Source organism: Rutilus rutilus, assembly GCF_951802725.1.
Source record: "Rutilus rutilus genome assembly, chromosome: 12".
Classification (NCBI taxonomy): Eukaryota; Metazoa; Chordata; class Actinopteri; order Cypriniformes; family Leuciscidae; genus Rutilus; species Rutilus rutilus.
This window is the reverse complement of record NC_140217.1, coordinates 40,704,705-40,724,127: the sequence shown is the minus strand read 5'-3', so window position 1 is coordinate 40,724,127 and position 19,423 is coordinate 40,704,705. Positions and strand designations below refer to the sequence as shown.

The following is a 19,423-nucleotide window of genomic DNA, read 5'->3' as shown; positions in this document are numbered from 1 at the left end:
TAATAATAATAATAATAATAATAATAAAAGTAATAATGCTAAAAATAACAAAAAACTAAAAGTAATAGTACTAAATAAAAATAAAATAAATATTTAAATAAAGTAATAATGCTAAAAAATTAAAGAACATAAAAAATTAAAAATAATAATAATAATAATAAACAACTGAAGTAATACTAAATAAAAATATTAATCAAATTAAGAAATAATACTATTGTAATATTTTACTGTCAAATAAAATGTTTTAATAATTTTTACTTAATTTTACAGGACATCTCTTAGCTTTTGATGACAAAAGTCATTTTATAAGCGCTTCTCATTACATGTCTGGAAACATGTTTGTGCTTTTTTTTTATGTATGTTAAATCGACCCAAACAAGCAGCATTTAGAGTCGCTCTGAGACACTGGATCGTGAGCTAAACGCGTGTAAATAAACAGCGCTGCGCTTCACTCTGAAACACGCAACGCATATATTCATTTAATAAAAATTGCAACGATTGCAATTTGATAATCGCACTAAGCCAGATCTCAATTTCGTTTTTTCGTTTCGTTGTTTGCAGCCCTGCTTAATACAAGATTTACAGGTTTCAAAAACAAACAGTTGTGTACGTGTCAATTAACACCGAAGCCATCAAACGTGAATAATTTCCAAACAAACGCTCCGTTCCTTAATGATAGAGACCATGCACGCTGAAAAATGAAAAGGCGAATGATCAAATCACCGTTACAGGATGAGGAGGAAAAATGTGGCTAAATAACAGTGTGAGCGCTGCGTGTTATTTATAGACACAGATACTTTATTCAGGAGAGCAGCACTGTGCAGTCTCCATTTCTCTCGCTTTACTCCCATCTCTGCTGAGGATTCTCTCGCTCTTTGTTTCTCTCCCTCACTGACACTCTGTTCTGGCACACGGTGTTCAAAAATAACCCGCGTGTGTTTGCGTGAGGCTCAGGTGGAGAAGCATACCGAGGGTTCGGGCTCTGCAGGGGAACATGCTTGTTTTTGTGATATAACGAATATTCACAATGAAACTCACAGTGATTTTGCTGCCAACTTAAAAATCAAGCAACGTCGTAAATATTGGCCAAAAAAAGCGTGCATTATTACATTCAGCATGAAATAAAACTGACCATAATTTATGCATATTACTAGTCTTTAGATAAATTCATCTGTGTTGCGTAACACGAGAGTGAACCTCATTGGTTCTTATAGAAGCTAAAACGTGATGCGTAACACGAGAATGAACCTCATTGGTTCTTGAGAAGCTCAAACGTGCTGCGTAACACGAGAATGAACCTCATTGGTTCTTATAGAAGCTCAAACGTGATGCGTAACACGAGAGTGAACCTCATTGGTTCTTGAGAAGCTCAAACGTGCTGCGTAACACGAGAATGAACCTCATTGGTTCTTATAGAAGCTCAAACGTGCTGCGTAACACGAGAATGAACCTCATTGGTTCTTATAGAAGCTCAAACGTGATGCGTAACACGAGAATGAACCTCATTGGTTCTTATAGAAGCTCAAACGTGATGCGTAACACGAGAATGAACCTCATTGGTTCTTGAGAAGCTCAAACGTGCTGCGTAACACGAGAATGAACCTCATTGGTTCTTGAGAAGCTCAAACGTGCTGCGTAACACGAGAGTGAACCTCATTGGTTCTTATAGAAGCTCAAACGTGCTGCGTAACACGAGAATGAACCTCATTGGTTCTTATAGAAGCTCAAACGTGATGCGTAACACGAGAATGAACCTCATTGGTTCTTATAGAAGCTCAAACGTGATGCGTAACACGAGAATGAACCTCATTGGTTCTTATCAAGCGGCAACCTCCCCGTCTCTCTCTTGAAACCAACACGGAAGTGAGTTAAACTGCAATTCGTTGACTGGCCGCTTGAGGCTGTTGTCAGAAGTGAGTCAAATCTGTATCTCCCCCATGTTAAAATGCCAAATTTTACAGCAGAAAAAAACGTGTTTACAGCCTGGTGTCTGTATGTGGATTTAGTCTATACAGCTAATTTTGCCCTTCATAACAACTGTGAGGGGGGTGAATTATTTTATAACTCGTCCGTTTAGTTGATTAATATTTAAATTTAAGGGTGTGGCCAAGCCACTTGAGTGACAGATGGATTGCCGCTGTCAGTGCTAGCCGTCACTTCACCTCAGCAATGTTAGCTGCTGAACTTGCCATCTCTGCAGTGTTTGTGCTTTTTTTCGGGATTATTATTTCATACAATTTAATACTTGGGTAACGTTACAAAGCCCACGTCTTTGGATTCCGTCGTTATCGTTCGAGAGAACAACCAGCGCTGTATTTCAGTTGTTTTCCTCTGTGAACATGCACTAATGGATGTCTGACAATTTCGTTGCTTTTTGGGGTTTTCAAATTTAAAGCGTCAATAAATGCTCGTTCGTTCTGCTCCCATGGAACAGATATGGATTATAATATGCTTATGTAAGTTACCGTCAGATGAAATCATGCGGGCGTCGGCGCTTTCTCCGTCCGTGAATGAGCGCGGATTTGCATTTACTTGCACTTCAAAGGCAATATATCTATGGTTTAACGGTTAAACCATAACCCATTTGAGAGACGGCCAACATCAGAATTTAAAATGGACTGAATAAGCTCTCTACGAACTTGAGCGATGCCGCGCTGACGGACCATGAAAGAGTGACGGACATGTATGCACATAAATCACTGTCACACACAAACACTCTCGAAGTAATACACAGTCTCACTTGTAGCCATGTCTTTTAACTATTATAATATTTCGAAGGGCAAAAATAGGAACGTTTAATTGGCTTTACATCATCAGCTAACTCAATCACGTCGAGCTAGGTGATTTCAGATAGCCAGGCCAGGCTCCTCAGCTGCTCCACTCACGCCCCGCCTGTTTGTCTATTTTCTGTTATCCGGGAGTGACGCAAGGCCAAGATGGCGACGGCCGGCTCCGCCCACTTTAGGCTTCAAAAATGCTCTTCAGAAACCTACGGGTGACGTCACGGACACTACGTCCATATTTTTTTACAGTCTATGGTTCTTATAGAAGCTCAAACGTGATGCGTAACACGAGAGTGAACCTCATTGGTTCTTGAGAAGCTCAAACGTGATGCGTAACACGAGATGAACCTCATTGGTTCTTATAGAAGCTCAAACGTGATGCGTAACACGAGAGTGAACCTCATTGGTTCTTATAGAAGCTCAAACGTGATGCGTAACACGAGAATGAACCTCATTGGTTCTTATAGAAGCTCAAACGTGATGCGTAACACGAGAGTGAACCTCATTGGTTCTTATAGAAGCTCAAACGTGATGCGTAACACGAGAATGAACCTCATTGGTTCTTATAGAAGCTCAAACGTGATGCGTAACACGAGAGTGAACCTCATTGGTTCTTGAGAAGCTCAAACGTGCTGCGCAACACGAGAGTGAACCTCATTGGTTCTTATAAAGCTCAAACGTGCTGCGTAACACGAGAGTGAACCTCATTGGTTCTTGAGAAGCTCAAACGTGATGCGTAACACAAGAGTGAACCTCATTGGTTCTTGAGAAGCTCAAACGTGATGCGTAACACAAGAGTGAACCTCATTGGTTCTTGAGAAGCTCAAACGTGATGCGTAACACGAGTGAACCTCATTGGTTCTTGAGAAGCTCAAACGTGCTGCGTAACACGAGAGTGAACCTCATTGGTTCTTGAGAAGCTCAAACGTGATGCGTAACACGAGAATGAACCTCATTGGTTCTTGAGAAGCTCAAACGTGATGCGTAACACGAGAATGAACCTCATTGGTTCTTATAGAAGCTCAAACGTGCTGCGTAACACAAGAGTGAACCTCATTGGTTCTTATAGAAGCTCAAACGTGCTGCGTAACACAAGAGTGAACCTCATTGGTTCTTATAGAAGCTCAAACGTGCTGCGTAACACGAGAATGAACCTCATTGGTTCTTATAGAAGCTCAAACGTGCTGCGTAACACGAGAATGAACCTCATTGGTTCTTGAGAAGCTCAAACGTGCTGCGTAACACGAGAGTGAACCTCATTGGTTCTTGAGAAGCTCAAACGTGATGCGTAACACGAGAGTGAACCTCATTGGTTCTTGAGAAGCTCAAACGTGATGCGTAACACGAGAGTGAACCTCATTGGTTCTTGAAAAGCTCAAACGTGCTGCGTAACACGAGAGTGAACCTCATTGGTTCTTGAGAAGCTCAAACGTGATGCGTAACACGAGAGTGAACCTCATTGGTTCTTGAGAAGCTCAAACGTGATGCGTAACACGAGAGTGAACCTCATTGGTTCTTGAGAAGCTCAAACGTGATGCGTAACACGAGAGTGAACCTCATTGGTTCTTATAGAAGCTCAAACGTGATGCGTAACACGAGAGTGAACCTCATTGGTTCTTGAGAAGCTCAAACGTGATGCGTAACACGAGAATGAACCTCATTGGTTCTTGAGAAGCTCAAACGTGATGCGTAACACGAGAGTGAACCTCATTGGTTCTTGAGAAGCTCAAACGTGATGCGTAACACGAGAGTGAACCTCATTGGTTCTTGAGAAGCTCAAACGTGATGCGTAACACGAGAGTGAACCTCATTGGTTCTTATAGAAGCTCAAACGTGATGCGTAACACGAGAGTGAACCTCATTGGTTCTTATAGAAGCTCAAACGTGATGCGTAACACGAGAGTGAACCTCATTGGTTCTTGAGAAGCTCAAACGTGATGCGTAACACGAGAGTGAACCTCATTGGTTCTTATAGAAGCTCAAACGTGATGCGTAACACGAGAGTGAACCTCATTGGTTCTTATAGAAGCTCAAACGTGATGCGTAACACGAGAGTGAACCTCATTGGTTCTTATAGAAGCTCAAACGTGCTGCGTAACACGAGAGTGAACCTCATTGGTTCTTGAGAAGCTCAAACGTGCTGCGTAACACGAGAATGAACCTCATTGGTTCTTAAGAAGCTCAAACGTGCTGCGTAACACGAGAGTGAACCTCATTGGTTCTTGAGAAGCTCAAACGTGCTGCGTAACACGAGAGTGAACCTCATTGGTTCTTGAGAAGCTCAAACGTGATGCGTAACACGAGAGTGAACCTCATTGGTTCTTATAGAAGCTCAAACGTGATGCGTAACACGAGAGTGAACCTCATTGGTTCTTGAGAAGCTCAAACGTGCTGCGTAACACGAGAATGAACCTCATTGGTTCTTGAAAAGCTCAAACGTGCTGCGTAACACGAGAGTGAACCTCATTGGTTCTTGAGAAGCTCAAACGTGATGCGTAACACGAGAGTGAACCTCATTGGTTCTTATAGAAGCTCAAACGTGATGCGTAACACGAGAGTGAACCTCATTGGTTCTTGAGAAGCTCAAACGTGCTGCGTAACACGAGAATGAACCTCATTGGTTCTTGAAAAGCTCAAACGTGCTGCGTAACACGAGAGTGAACCTCATTGGTTCTTGAGAAGCTCAAACGTGATGAAAACACGAGAGTGAACCTCATTGGTTCTTGAGAAGCTCAAACGTGCTGCGTAACACGAGAGTGAACCTCATTGGTTCTTGAGAAGCTCAAACGTGATGCGTAACACGAGTGTGAACCTCATTGGTTCTCGCACGTCAAACAAACATGCTTGAGCTTCCGTTTACCATATCTGATGTGTGCGTTGATAAATGTTTATATATGAATAAAAGCCTAAATTAAGACTGTTCATCATATAAAGCGAATGAATCTCTTCAGAAAATTGACTTAATCACTCGATTCATATGGATTAGTTTTACAATCTCTTTATGAACTTTTCAAAGTGTCAGTTGTGTAGCCGTCAATAGAGGGACAGAAATCTCAGATTTCATTAAAAGATCTTCATTTGTGTTTTAAAGATGAACAAAAGTCTTACGGGTTTGGAGGGAGAGTAAATGACAGAATTACAATTTTTGGGTGAACTGTCCCTTTAAATCTCAGTTCCTTTTTATGAACTAAGTTCTCGTGAATCTCCCCTGCGCCGCCTCCTGATGTTCTGCGCTCTAACACACATCTCTCATCTCTCATCGGTGTGTGTGTGTGACATGAATGACGTCTCTCTCTCCTGCAGAGATTCACCCCCGGCGTGGGTGACGAGGACGCAAGGACACAGTGAAAGGGAATTCCTCATTACCTCAGCAAATACACTCTCTTTATCGACCTCTACGCAAGTGGGCAGACGGGGATCGCTTTCAACACTGCACACACACACACACACACACCCACGACCGACTGACCCACACTGAAGCCTGTCGCTCATCAACATGCACTTCCACAGATGCGTGAAGCATAATACAAACATTCACAAGACCGATTCTGCATGCAAGTAATGCTTTCAAGCGAAACAATTAACATTCACTTGCGTGCGAGAACGGCTCATTCACCTCTACCAGCTCCACCTGACGTCAGTGAATGATGTCAAAACCCACGGCAAGAGTGTCAGAAATCTGCGGCTGTCTGAAAGCAGACTTAACAGCTCAGCTTCACACGTCGATGCATTGTTTTTTAAAACAGGCTTACAAGAAACTTCTAAACTCTCTGACCCATTTTCACCAGTCTCGGCTTTATGGACTACATTTCCCACAATGCACCTGATGGTTTAGTCATAAGCAGAACGTTTCAGTGTGATTTTAAAAATCGCCCGAATACACTCATAAGCAGCCCTTTACTCAGACTTTTCACATGCATGCATGCCTGCGCATATGCACCACACACACACACACACACACAGCTTACTATATCGGCTGATTTATCGCTGATCTCCCCGCATCATTAGGTGCAGCGCCGAGCGCATTTCAGTTTCTCTAACAGAGAACAGACAGTTCTCCACCTCTCCGCTTAGTTTTCTCTCTCGCTTCGTTTCTGACGCCCCCCTGCTTTTTCTGAATGAAGCACAGCCGATCTCTCTCTCTCTCTCTCTCTCTCTGAGTGAGCATGCGCTCATTTACTCATCCTCCCTCACTCATTCTCCTTCACTCATTCACTCTCAAACAGCGCAAATGCACTGATGAGAACCTCAACACTCATGAAAACGACACGCTAGACAGATGAACATGGGTATTTGACTAACATACAGGTTTCTTCCACATTATAGGTTAAAAGTAATATATTTGTATTAGCGATGCACGATATATCGGCCACCATATCGGTAGATATATGTTCATGTTTAAAGTTATGGCTATCGGCCTGATAAGAAGATTTGTCCGATATATTAAAGCCGATAAATAATGTATTATTTCCTTCAGCTGAGACACTTCAGATGTGCACTGTTCAACATGATGGCTTTAAATAGCTTGAAATATGATTGGAATCACTTCAAAAAAGCAAAATACAGTGAAGTGCAACACGTGCAGCGCAAGTCTGTCATATCAGCTACATAAAATTATAATGAGAACATTATAATTGTGTGCTTGAGACATGGATTTAATGGTGAGACTTTTGTTTTTGTAATCAGGCTCTCAGAAATGATATAAAAATTTGGATTTAGATTTAGATTTATTGGCCGATATATCGGTTATCGGCGTTCAAATATAAAGAATTATCGGTTATCGATATCAGCCAAAATTTTCATATCGGTGCATCCCTCATTTGTATGAGAGAAAGTGTATGTTGTGGGTGCAATAACTCTGTTTCACACTGAAAAAAATAAGTTTTTTCTTCTGGATGGAAAAAAGAATGAACAGAACATGATGACCTGCGATATTAATGCAATGCTGTCATATCAATCAGTCATAAGTCCAACTACACAAGAGTCAACAGCTTCTGACAGTGTGTTGAGTGGGTCACTGATGTGAAATCTGTGCATCGAAGCAAAGCCAGCTGGGAAGGAGTAGGTGTGCCGTCACAGAGAACACTGGTCAGCGTAACGCTTTATTACAGATCAATAGACACTGGAGATGTGCGTGCATGTTTGTGCTGTCTGTCTGTGTTGCTTTTACTGTCCATCTCCAGAAACAGGACAGACATTACAGATGGAAACAACCCTTTCTTACTCTCACCTCATCCTGAAGAGCTTCAGTCAACGCTACGGTTTTCTGTCATAATCATTTGTTAACAAACAAGTATTCATTACTTCAATGAGCTCATTATTTTTGCATTAAATTGTTACATTGTTTAAATGCATTTTTTTGGCATGAATTATTGAATTGTGAGATAAATTTTTAGCTAACTTTGATTTGAATATGTACATTTCAGCCAATCAGAACAGCGTGTGGGCGGAGTCAGCTAATCAGAACAGTGTGTGGGCGGAGTCAGCCAATCAGAACAGCGTGTGGGTGGAGTCAGCTAATCAGAACAGTGTGTGGGCAGAGTCAGCCAATCAGAACAGCGTGTGGGCGGAGTCTCACGGCACCAGAGACTAATCTTGATGGCAATCGCAAGAAAATGGATAAGCAGCTGCATAATCAAATTCACAAATATTACACCATTTAAACATTATTAAAAATACATAGGCTGAGTTACTAAAACAATCTTTGTCGAAGAATACACTTGTTTGTTCACAGTTTGAACGTTCTTGCTTCCATTTGTTTAATTCCAAGATCTGAGGTGAATTATCCACTGTTGCTTTTACAGCCACAAAGCTGGAGCACTACATGATATTCAGAGTCACATGACACGCTTTTAACATTAAATAAAGCACATAAACAGCACCTGAGATCATCATCGCCACACTTTGTGTTTGTTGTTCCAGCGCGACGTCGCAGAAAAAAATGAACCGTTTCTAAAATAAATTCGTCGTGTGTCGCCGCCGCCGCTGGTTAGGACAGAAACGTGTAGTTAGGACACGGTGTCATCCAACAAAACTTTACTAGCAAGACGCTGGTTTGCTTTATCTAGCCGAGAAACGTAGTTAGCGTATCATCTGGCCATTCAGCCGTGGGATGCTTTGACATTGTGTTCAGTCAGTACTTCACAGAAAGGCTCGTGCTCTTCAGAAACAATCACAGAATATGACAGAACTCGTGTTTTACAGTCTGGAATGAATAAAACTCACTGCTCTCTCTGATGTAATCAGCCTGGTTTTCTTTAAATTAGCACTGCTTTGGACTAATTGTTTGAATGAATTCACTTACAGGATCACTGGACTGAAAAGTTTAGCTACTTAAAATGATCCGATTGCAAACAGAGAAGCAAAATCAGGATAAAGGGTTTGGAACAAAAGAAGCCAGGAATGAGAATAGAAATTTCCGCCTACTAGGGTTACAGGTGTTTCCGCCAATGTAAACGCCGCACGACTTAAATTACGTTAATGACGCGATTTCACATGCTTTAGTCATTTAAATGCGTTATTTGCATTAAATTATTTTAACACACTAAAATCCCCCTGTGGTGAAAATCCAGCATTTAATGTTGTTTATGTGTCTATGTGGTGTGTTTAATCTGCTTTAAGGACAAAGCATGTGTAAGTTCATAAGTCGACAGCATTGCTGAGTATTTCCTCCTTCAAACTGCAGTGAACCAAAGACAGTCTCAAAAACACGCTTTGAAATCGCTGGTGTTTCTGACGTCACAAACTACCTTGTAACCAATAGGGCTGAAACGATTAGTCGACATTGTCGACAACGTCGACAATAAAAAATTGTCGACAAATATCTTTGTTGTCGAGTAGTCGTTTGATCCCACGTGACCTAATGTAAGGGCCTGCAATATCGCGATTTGACCGCTACGGCGCTGTAGCGCTAGAGTGTAATGCAGCCATTACAAATGCTATTGCGGTAGAAGAAAACACAGCGCGTCTGACGGAGTGCAAACGAATCCGAACTAGCAAGGTGTGTAAAGTTTCACAAAACTGCAAACCAAGAATGCTGTCGTATGCAATACATGCAAGGCGGAACTTGCTTTTCACGGGAGCACAACATGCATGTTAAAACACTTAAAGAGGAAAAACCCGGCACGAGACGAGCCGGTGAGAGGTGCAAATTCTCCAGCTGAAGCTAAATAACTAGCAGTAAATCTCTTTTTAGAGAATGCAATACTACTAATAATAGCAATAATATTAACAATAATAATATAATTACAGTAATGTGGTGATTTATTTTTGCATAGAATAAAGCTTGATCGAGCTTAGGAGTCGGGGCTGTTTTTATTATTGTAGCTCTATTAGGTAACGTTATTACAGTCTTATCCCTTGCCTGTATTTTGTTACATATTCATGAAGACTTCCAAAAGGAGATGTTATGAAGAATATCATGTCAGTTAATTTTTTATACTGTAAATTAAAAGGTGAATGAGAATGTCTCTGTCAGCTCAGCTCAATTGTCATATCAATAATAATAAAAAAAAGATTCTTATAATAATTGTTTGCAGTTTAAGTGTCTGTAATGCAGCTGATATTTTTTTTGGTTTATTTTTTTCTATTGAAAGAGAACAGAATATTTAAACAATGCTTAGAGAGCATTTGTGTGTGATTTGAGTTGGACAGAAATCTGAAAACTTAAAGAGAATGACCTGTTTAGTTGCTCAAAGTTCATTAAAACAACTATTTCAAAAGCTGAAGTGATTTTCTTTTTTTATATTATAGTTAGAATATGTATAACTCCGTGTTTTAACTAATTGAAAAGGCTGAATAATCGTTCCAAACGTACTGATTAGTCGGCGAAATAATCGATGAATAGTCGATTAATCGTTCTAATAATCGTTAGATTAATCGATTATCAAAATAATCGTTTGTTGCAGCCCTAGTAACCAATCAGATCAACGTGTGATCGTCAACCAGTGGATCTCTGAGCTGAGCGAGTGAGTGGAGGCGGGGCTCATTTGCATATTCATAGAACCACGCATACTAAATGAGGCAAGGGTGTCGAGTTACAGCTTTTTTTATTAAAAAACATTTAAATATGTAATTTTGTTGGGTTTTAAGGGATAAAGTTATTGACTACAGGGGGACTTTAAGGATTTTGAAATTATTGCATGCGTTAACATTGACAGCCCTGAGTTAAAGTGAAACTACACTGTGGAAAATGTCCCATACAAATAAACGTAATTGTTTTGGTGCATCACTGTTTAAAACCGACTAGTTTTTGAAAGTGTGCAGTTTTGCACACACACACACACACACACACACACACACACACACACACAACATGGTGGTGTCCCCGTCTCTCATTCCCTGTCCCGTCTCATGGCAGAAAACTGATGATTATCCTCCGTAAGAGCTCTGAATCTTAGCGTTGCTCCCAGTCACTGCCATCCAGCAACCATTAATAATTCACAAGCAGAAATCCACAGGGAAGGAGGGAGGAACAATCGTGCGAAAGCAGCGAGGAACAACACGGAGGAAACGAGCTGAGGAAACAGAATATGAGGACAGAACAACAACAGATGAAAAGAAAAAGCGTGAATTAGAGGAAGAAAGGTGTGAGATGAGGAGGGAGAATCTAATAGCATCATGAATCTGGGAGGAAAAGATGAGCGAGTGAACGAGAGAAAGGGAGGGAAGCACATGCTCGATGCTGGTCTATAAATAGCTCTTCAAATCTCTCTCTCTCTCAAAAAAAAACAAAAAAAAACAAAGCATACTGCCTGTGCTGCTGCAAAACGAACACAAGATGGACCAAAACCACACACACACACACACACACACACACACACACACCATCATCATACAACCACGGAGGCCGGATCCATGTTCAGGTCCACAAAGCATCGTGATACGACTCCTTATCAATATTACAGAAGCCCTTCCAGCTAAATATGACCGAACACCCGCCATCTCATATGTGGGAGGACTGCGCCAAACCAGTCTCGCTTCAAACCGCATTACAGTCCATAAACACACAACTTTAGACACACAACTCTGGGCCTGTTCTCTCAGCTCGGCGGAGGGCGAACTGGTGATTAAAGGGCATATTGTAGAGTCAATGCATATAGATTATCTTTAAATATTTATACTTATAAAATGCTATTAAGGCTTCTGGAGTCGTTTTTGTGAGAACATTGTACTTCCGCATCTGATCTGGGCTCGTTCTCGCAACTCGGCTGAGGGGAAACATCTGATTATTAACATCTGTAATGTGTTTTATCAATCAGATGCTAAATACATACATGCATAGATACATATCTGTGCATTAATAACTGTAAGAGCACTAATGCAGAATGGTAACTCATTCTGTGACGATATCAAATTTTCATGCTGCGATAATCGCTGAAGCTTTTATCACGATATTGAAATAAGTTGCAAAAAAAAAAAAAGAAAAGTGTCATACTATAACAGATTTAATAAGTTTATACAATAAAGCAAATGTATAAAGTATACAAATGTTTCAAACAGATTAAAGTGCGAAAGAAATATAAAGAATAATAGGTAACACTATACAATGTCTCGTCAGTCAATGCATTCACACAATTTGTTTACAGAAGTTATTATTATGCTTTGTTGAAGTTAGTTTAAAAAATACAACTGTTAGTTCATGTTCAGACACATTCAATACAGTAACAACTTTTGATTTTAATAAAGTGTTGATATGTACGTGCAGCAGAGAGGTGTTTGAAGGTATGAAGGTCCGTTATGAGCCTAACGACACTGCAATATTAACAATTAATTTTGCAGAACATCCCAGACAGAATCTGCAGACTCTACTACATGTTTTTTTTGTTTGGGGAATTGATCTACAGAACAGATTTTAAACTGAATTGACTGTACTTCACTCGTATTTACAACCGAGAGTAAGGCTGCATAATTAATCAGAAATGTAACAGATCACGATTATGGCTGTATTCTGATTTATGCTTCATGTGCATCAGATATTTCCTACTTCCCACTTCTGAAGCTGTAATTATGAGTTTGTTGTGTGTGTGTTCAAGTGCTTTATTGTCTTAAAGAATAGGTACAGAATGTAAAAATGTACAGAAGAAATGTAAAACGTAATATTTTAAATAAAATGTAGTGCTATTGTGTGTTTTAGGAAGCCAAATATTATTATTATTTCTATGACAGTAATGGCCTATATGTTGTAAAACAAATGCACTGTAAAATTAATATTTCATAAGTATATAATTTTACTTCTGTGACACTACATAAAATTATAACAAGACCATTATAATTGTGTGTTTGGGATATGACTTTTAATGGCTTTGAATGTTTCTGTAATCAGGCTATCAAAAATTTGGATTTAGATTTATCGGCCAATATATCGGCTATCGGCTTTCACACAAAGACTTATCGGTATCGGCCAAAATAGTCATATTGCTGCATCTCTAGACTATATACTTATTTAATTAAATCACAGTCTTCTGTGAACTAATGAGGGCACAAAGCCAAGTTGTGCTTTTGATTTTAGTTCGTTTGACAGATAGGGTTAGAGTTAGGGTTAGGGTTAGGGTTAGGGTTAGCAATGGCACAAAACAACATTAAAGATCTTTTACGTTATTATGAGAAGTTTTAAAAATATTTCCGTTTCATTATGAAGCTGTGCCGCCCAAGAGGACGTCTGATTGACATTTAAAGCAGCCAATCACACGGTCGATGTCCCCATAACAACAAACCGGTGTGCAATTCATTCAAGAAAGTCGCTCAAGTAGTAACGAAACAGTTCAAGTTTAGACAAAATATGAACCGTTCTCTCAAACGCCAGAATGAACCGATATTGAGATTCAGAATCATCATGAAACAGTCAAATATACTAAGAAGTGAATGCAAGTACATTAGCAGCACATATTCAATTAAATAAAAAACAACTTTCACACGACACGCTTCACTGGACATTGCTTTAGTATTTATAAACACTGGCATCCATTAAGCATCTCATGTTCTTAATCATCTAACGAATGCAAACGTCCTCAAAACACTGACAATCAGTGATTATAACGAGCGATTGTAGATCAAACGCTTCAGATCGGGGCCAACAGGACTTCATCACTGATAATTAAGCGTTTCTGCACTCGTGAATAATTTAGCAAGGATTGATTTCCCATTCCTGCACTCATTTACTAAAACAACTCCCCCAATCTACTGTATTAGGGACAACATCTCGACCACAGCACTCGGACGTCGCCTCTCAGGACAATCTGGTTGTTCATTTCAGCGTGAAAAATCACACACTAAATGTCACGGATCACATCACATCAGACTCTCCTGAAGACACACACAATCTTTCAGCAATCAAGACACAAATCAAGAGAGCTTCAAAGCACCTCACGACACACCTGACCAACACACACACAAATAACTCTATTAACAAGGTGTGTGTATCTTCAGCTTTTCAGATAAATCAGTGTAAATGGCATCTAGTCGATTCATTTAGGGATGCACGATATCTCGGCCACCATATCTACTGATATATGTTCATTTTAATGTTATGTTTATCGGCCTGATAAGAAGATTTAACTGATATATTAAAGCTGATAAATAATGTATTATTTCCTTCAGGTGAGACACTTCAGATGTGCACTGTTGAATATCATGATTATGAATTGCTTGAAATATGATTGAAATATAGAAAGAAAATACAGTGAAGTGCAACGTGTGCAGAATTAATACAAAGATTAATACGGCAAGTCTGTCATAAAATTATAATGAGAACATTAGAATTGTGTGTTTGGGACATGACTTTTAATGGTGAGACTTTCATGCTCTCAAAAATTATATAAAAATTTGGATTTATCGGCCAATATATCAGTTATCGGCTTTTAAATAAAGAATTGTCGTTTATCGGCCAAAATATCCCTAGATGAATTACATTAGAGCTGGTCAAAACTACACGCATGCATTAACTGGAGAAATCTCCATGACTTTTCCAGGGCAAGTAAAGTCAATTTTCAGATTTTTATGACATAAATCAGTGTAAATATCAGGAAGGGTCAGTCGTCAAAAAGCAGCATCTGACACGTTGATTACAGAAAATTACAAATGTTTCACAAGCAGTAATCAGACTATAACCAAGGAAAACTCCTTCATGCACGATCAGCCATGAACATTTATAACCCACACGAACCACTTCTTTCTTCCATCCAAAGACAAACACAAAATTCTAAATACAAATCTAATGCAAAAGGACATGAATTCAAACGTTCGTTTCTGTCTGACTTCTTGTCCTGCTGTAAATATCAAGTACACTATAAAACTGTAGATCGCACGTTTACAGATGGTCACGTTATGCGTCAGCGTGCACATTAAAGCATGTCAACCATCTCAACCGCACAGGATAACCTGCACACCTGCAATATAACGCTACAAAACAACCCTTTGCCTGGGTGAAAACTTACATTGTGCCAAGTTTAATTCCTCATATGTGACCCTGGACCACAGAACCAGTCACGAGTCGCACGGGTTTATCTGTGGCAATAGCCAACAGTATGGGTCAAAATTATAGATTTTTCTTTTATGCCAAAAATCATTAGGATATTAACCCTTTAGAACCGGCTGTGACATCGCCGACACACACCAGCAAGCTGTATTCATTTGACCGTAACTCTTCAACCGTTTGCACTATCAAAACCATTCAAATTGCCCGACAGGCGACAACACACGCTTTCCGGCAATATACGGCTTATTACGGTAATTTCATGCTTTCCGTCTGCAAATGACAGCAGCGCGGGATGGACGGATTTGAACAGAGAGATACGACGCGCGGCAGGTTAGAGTGTTTTGGATTGCATAAAATAATAAAAGAAACGAACAAATACATGGAGAAAGAAGTGTTAGACAGCAGAAGAGGGGACTGGGATGTTTTTTAATGAAACTTGGGAGGCGGATGGCCGTTACTCTTTCACGTATCTAAGCATGTAGTGAGTGTGTGTGTGCGTGCCTATGAATGCGTGCATTTGTATGTGTGCGTGTATGAAAAAAAGTGTCCTAAATGAAAACTGTGCAACCCAATGTCACAAAAAAGACTTGTATATATGTATTATAGTTCATTTTTCAACTTTAAAATGTTAGTTTCTTTCGTTCATGATTTTTTCTGTTTTTTTTTCTAAATAAAAAAATATTACATTGAGTTTGCACTCACACACATGCACTGAAAATTTCTAAAACTTTTAGCCTCTTATGTTCAAACAATGATGGAGAGACTCAAGAAGAAGTGACAACATGTAGAAGCAACAGGACATTTCTGAAAGGTTAGTTGATGAAGTTATGTAGATGATGTGTAGTTATCTTCTAGTCACTGATTAGCATATTCTGTCATGATAATCTATAAATCGTGTTCAGGGGGCGGGGTTTATGTAAATTTTAGGGTTAGTGATGTCACTAACCCGGGAGGAAGCTCGTGTAGTCTCTACCAGCCGTTTGTTGTAGTCCTTAAAAAGTGATTTCTGTAAAAGCAAATATCTCCCTTTGCTCTGAACTTTGAGCGCTGTAACTTTGCAGATGTTGTTTATGCTCAAACAGCAACATTACACACTAACTAAAGTTAGAAAAGTCAAATCATAACCAACCACCCCTTTAAGGGCTTCAAAATAGATACGGTTAACATCACGACAATGACACGTGACAATCCTTGACTAATATTTAAAAAAGCTGATAATTTATTATTAAATAATCTGTTGTATAAATGTTTAAACCCTTGTTTTCACTTGCATGAATTGTTCCCGGCGTAACCACACACTCCTGAGGAAACACTCAATGTCTGTTTAAAGAAACTGCAATATGTTTTCAATTTTCCTTGAATGGTACGATAGAAATCATTTCCACATTCTATTGTTTCTTTTGCTTTCCAGGCAATGCGCACATATAAAGCAGAAACCGTTGCGCTGTTTGATGCGTTTGAGACGTGGTGCTTAACTTGCAGTTCACCATCTGATATTCTCCATCTGTAAATGTTAGAGAGTCAAACACACGTGTCCGTTTCACTGTCAGGAGGACGAGCTTCCGCTGATACTCAAGCCTCGGGAACGAGCGCCGCGTAGCGCAATAATTCTGACTATAATATACATATTGCTAAAATATTTGTTGTTGGAGACAATTAATGTGCCATATGTGGAATTTTAAACCTACAAGTACGTGTATTTTTATGAACGTGACCATTATAATGGGGTAATCAATATATAATTAGTCTGTGCTTTTGTTTTTATTGTGATTTTTAGTTTAGCCTTTAGTCAGTTTAAAAACAAAAGCATTATTTTTGTTTTTAGATTGTAATGTTAGAATGTAATGTGATTTTTAAACACCTTTTTGCACATAATATATTGCATAGCCTACATTTATGTGTTTCCATATCCTTCAATATCAACATTGTCAATTTGTCATGTTGAAAATTGCTGTTTTCACTCCCACCATCAATGCAGCAACAAGCAAGAACTGATGAGAATGTAAATGTGTGCCTTGAAATGCAATGCAAGTCGCTTTGGATAAAAGCATCTGCCAAATGCATGAATGTAAATGCAATTTATTTTTTTATTTTTTTAAGTATCATGGTAGTGTCCAAAGCAAAACATGCTATTATCACAGCACTTTATGAAAGGTATTATAAACACAGCTTACCTGCTATCTAGGTAAATATATTGGCATATTATTTAAACAGGGACTTTGACATGTGACACTAAGGTCAAGCCGAAAGGGGGCGTTTAGGTTCGAGAACCATAACTATAAAGAAAACTATAACTATTACTATGTTAGCGTTCACAGTCACACCCAACCGATATCGTTCTGCTTATTCTAAGCGCACACTGCAGTTTTGTCGTCTGACGCTTTAAATGCTCGAGCACTTTTATGTGGGAGTGTGACCTCTGACCCTACACATGGCGTAGGAGTAGCGTAAGCTTAGGTGAGCATAGGCAACAAACTCAAGCTCCTCCCACATTTCTCTTTAAAAATTTGTTTTCGACTTCTAATTCGTGACCAGTGTTTTGCTCGATCCTCTGCACTTCAGCTTTCGCCAATACATCAAGTGTCAGGTCAGAGGTCACTCTTCCGTCAGTGATTATGGTTTACAAAGTTATAAACATGGATGTGTTTCTTACAAAAACGCATGGCTTCTTCGCTTCAGAGGGCCTTTATTAACTTTATTATGGATTACTGTTATGATGGATGGATGCACTTTTATGAGCTTCGAAATCTCAGGCACCATTCACTCCCATTATAAAGCTGGGAAGAGCCAGGATATTCTTTAATGTAACTTGGATTGTGTTTGGCTGAAAGAAGAAAGGCGTACACACCTAAGATGGCTTGAGGGTGAGTGAATAATGGGATCATTTTTGGGGTGAACTAACGCGAGATTCTGATTGGCTGTCAATGTTATTATTGTTCATCAGCTGGAAAAACAACTTATGAAAGTGATTCCAATGATATTCTTTCTCTGTGCCGTTATAGTTGCAGTTATATACAAGACTATACTCACAATCCGAGTTATATTAAAGAATATCCCGGCTCTTCCCAGATTTATAATGGGAGTGAACGGTGCCTGAGATTTTGAAGCCCAAAAAAGTCCATCCATCCATCCATCATTTTTAAAAGTACATCTTTATCGTTCGCGTCCATGATGTTTTTTTAATTAAAACTTTATAGTTAAAGTCTTTGGTGTGAACGGTCCTTTAAACACAAGTGTTCTGATATCTGGTCACCATCAGCTGACAGTTTGGGGTCCTTTATTATTAATAATAATAATAATAATAATAATAATATCTGAAACGCCACGCGACGCGACAAAACTAGAACGCCGCCGTTTCGAATAATCAAAGAACGGGAGCGTTCCGTTTCTCACGCGTCACGACACTCAGTGAAGTCGTGCTTTAAGTGAAGAATTAATTAACCGTTACCCTGTCACTGACGACTAATGTGATCTTTACTAGCGATGCACAACGACACACACACACACACACACACACATCAATACCTGTTCCATTTAAAGCGTTCATCAAGCGTTCGCTTACCTGTTAATCCCTCGCGTTCATTCAAAACGAGGAGACACTCGGCGTTCTGGGTGTTTTGAGGAGTTTTTGCAGTGCCTTCGATGATTTGGAGTGAATATTTCTCACACTCTCGGTTAATTAATTAGCCTGTGGCGGCTAAGCGAGCGTGAGCTAAGTCGCAATGACAATCGGCCGCCTCACGAACTCGTGAGGGCATTACTATCGCTCAGGGTGGGCTAGGAAAACATGTTTAAACTGATGACCCACCTCCCGCACTAACCGATCCCCCGGTCACCGAATAACGACAGCCCGCTGTCGCTTAATACCGTTTAATCGCCGCCACAAGCACGAGCTCGCGGAGACTCCGAGTGTCAACAGCGCGCAGTGATCAAACCAGAACCTGAGTGGGCGGGGCCGTGACGTCACGCGCGAGCCTCACAAAAAGATCAACAAAAAAACTCATTTTTTCTCATCCTGAATGTTCGGGTGACATTGAACATATTGTTGATATATTTGGTGTATTGTATACAAAGTTGTGTATGATTAATGTAATCTATGTACAGTTTGAAAGCATAATAAACAATAAAAAATAAAAAACCCTGAGAAACAAGCGCGTCTGAAAGC

At 39.6% G+C, this 19,423-nt stretch overlaps 1 protein-coding gene across 6 annotated transcripts in view; it reads right to left on the bottom strand.

Moving 5' to 3' along the window:
- The window catches only part of r3hdm2 (R3H domain containing 2), a 90,682-nt gene extending 71,477 nt beyond the window's left edge, over window positions 1-19,205 (bottom strand). For 4 of the 6 annotated variants that reach the window (XM_084425849.1, XM_084425854.1, XM_084425853.1 and 1 more), the window contains exon 1: window positions 18,821-19,205. The gene's annotated coding sequence lies outside the window, so the exon portion shown is untranslated. Of the gene's footprint in view, window positions 1-6,751; window positions 6,852-18,820 lie in introns of those variants that run through there. The other 2 variants (XM_084425851.1, XM_084425852.1) reach the window with 2 other exon arrangements.
- Between the last annotated feature and the right edge of the window lie 218 nt (window positions 19,206-19,423).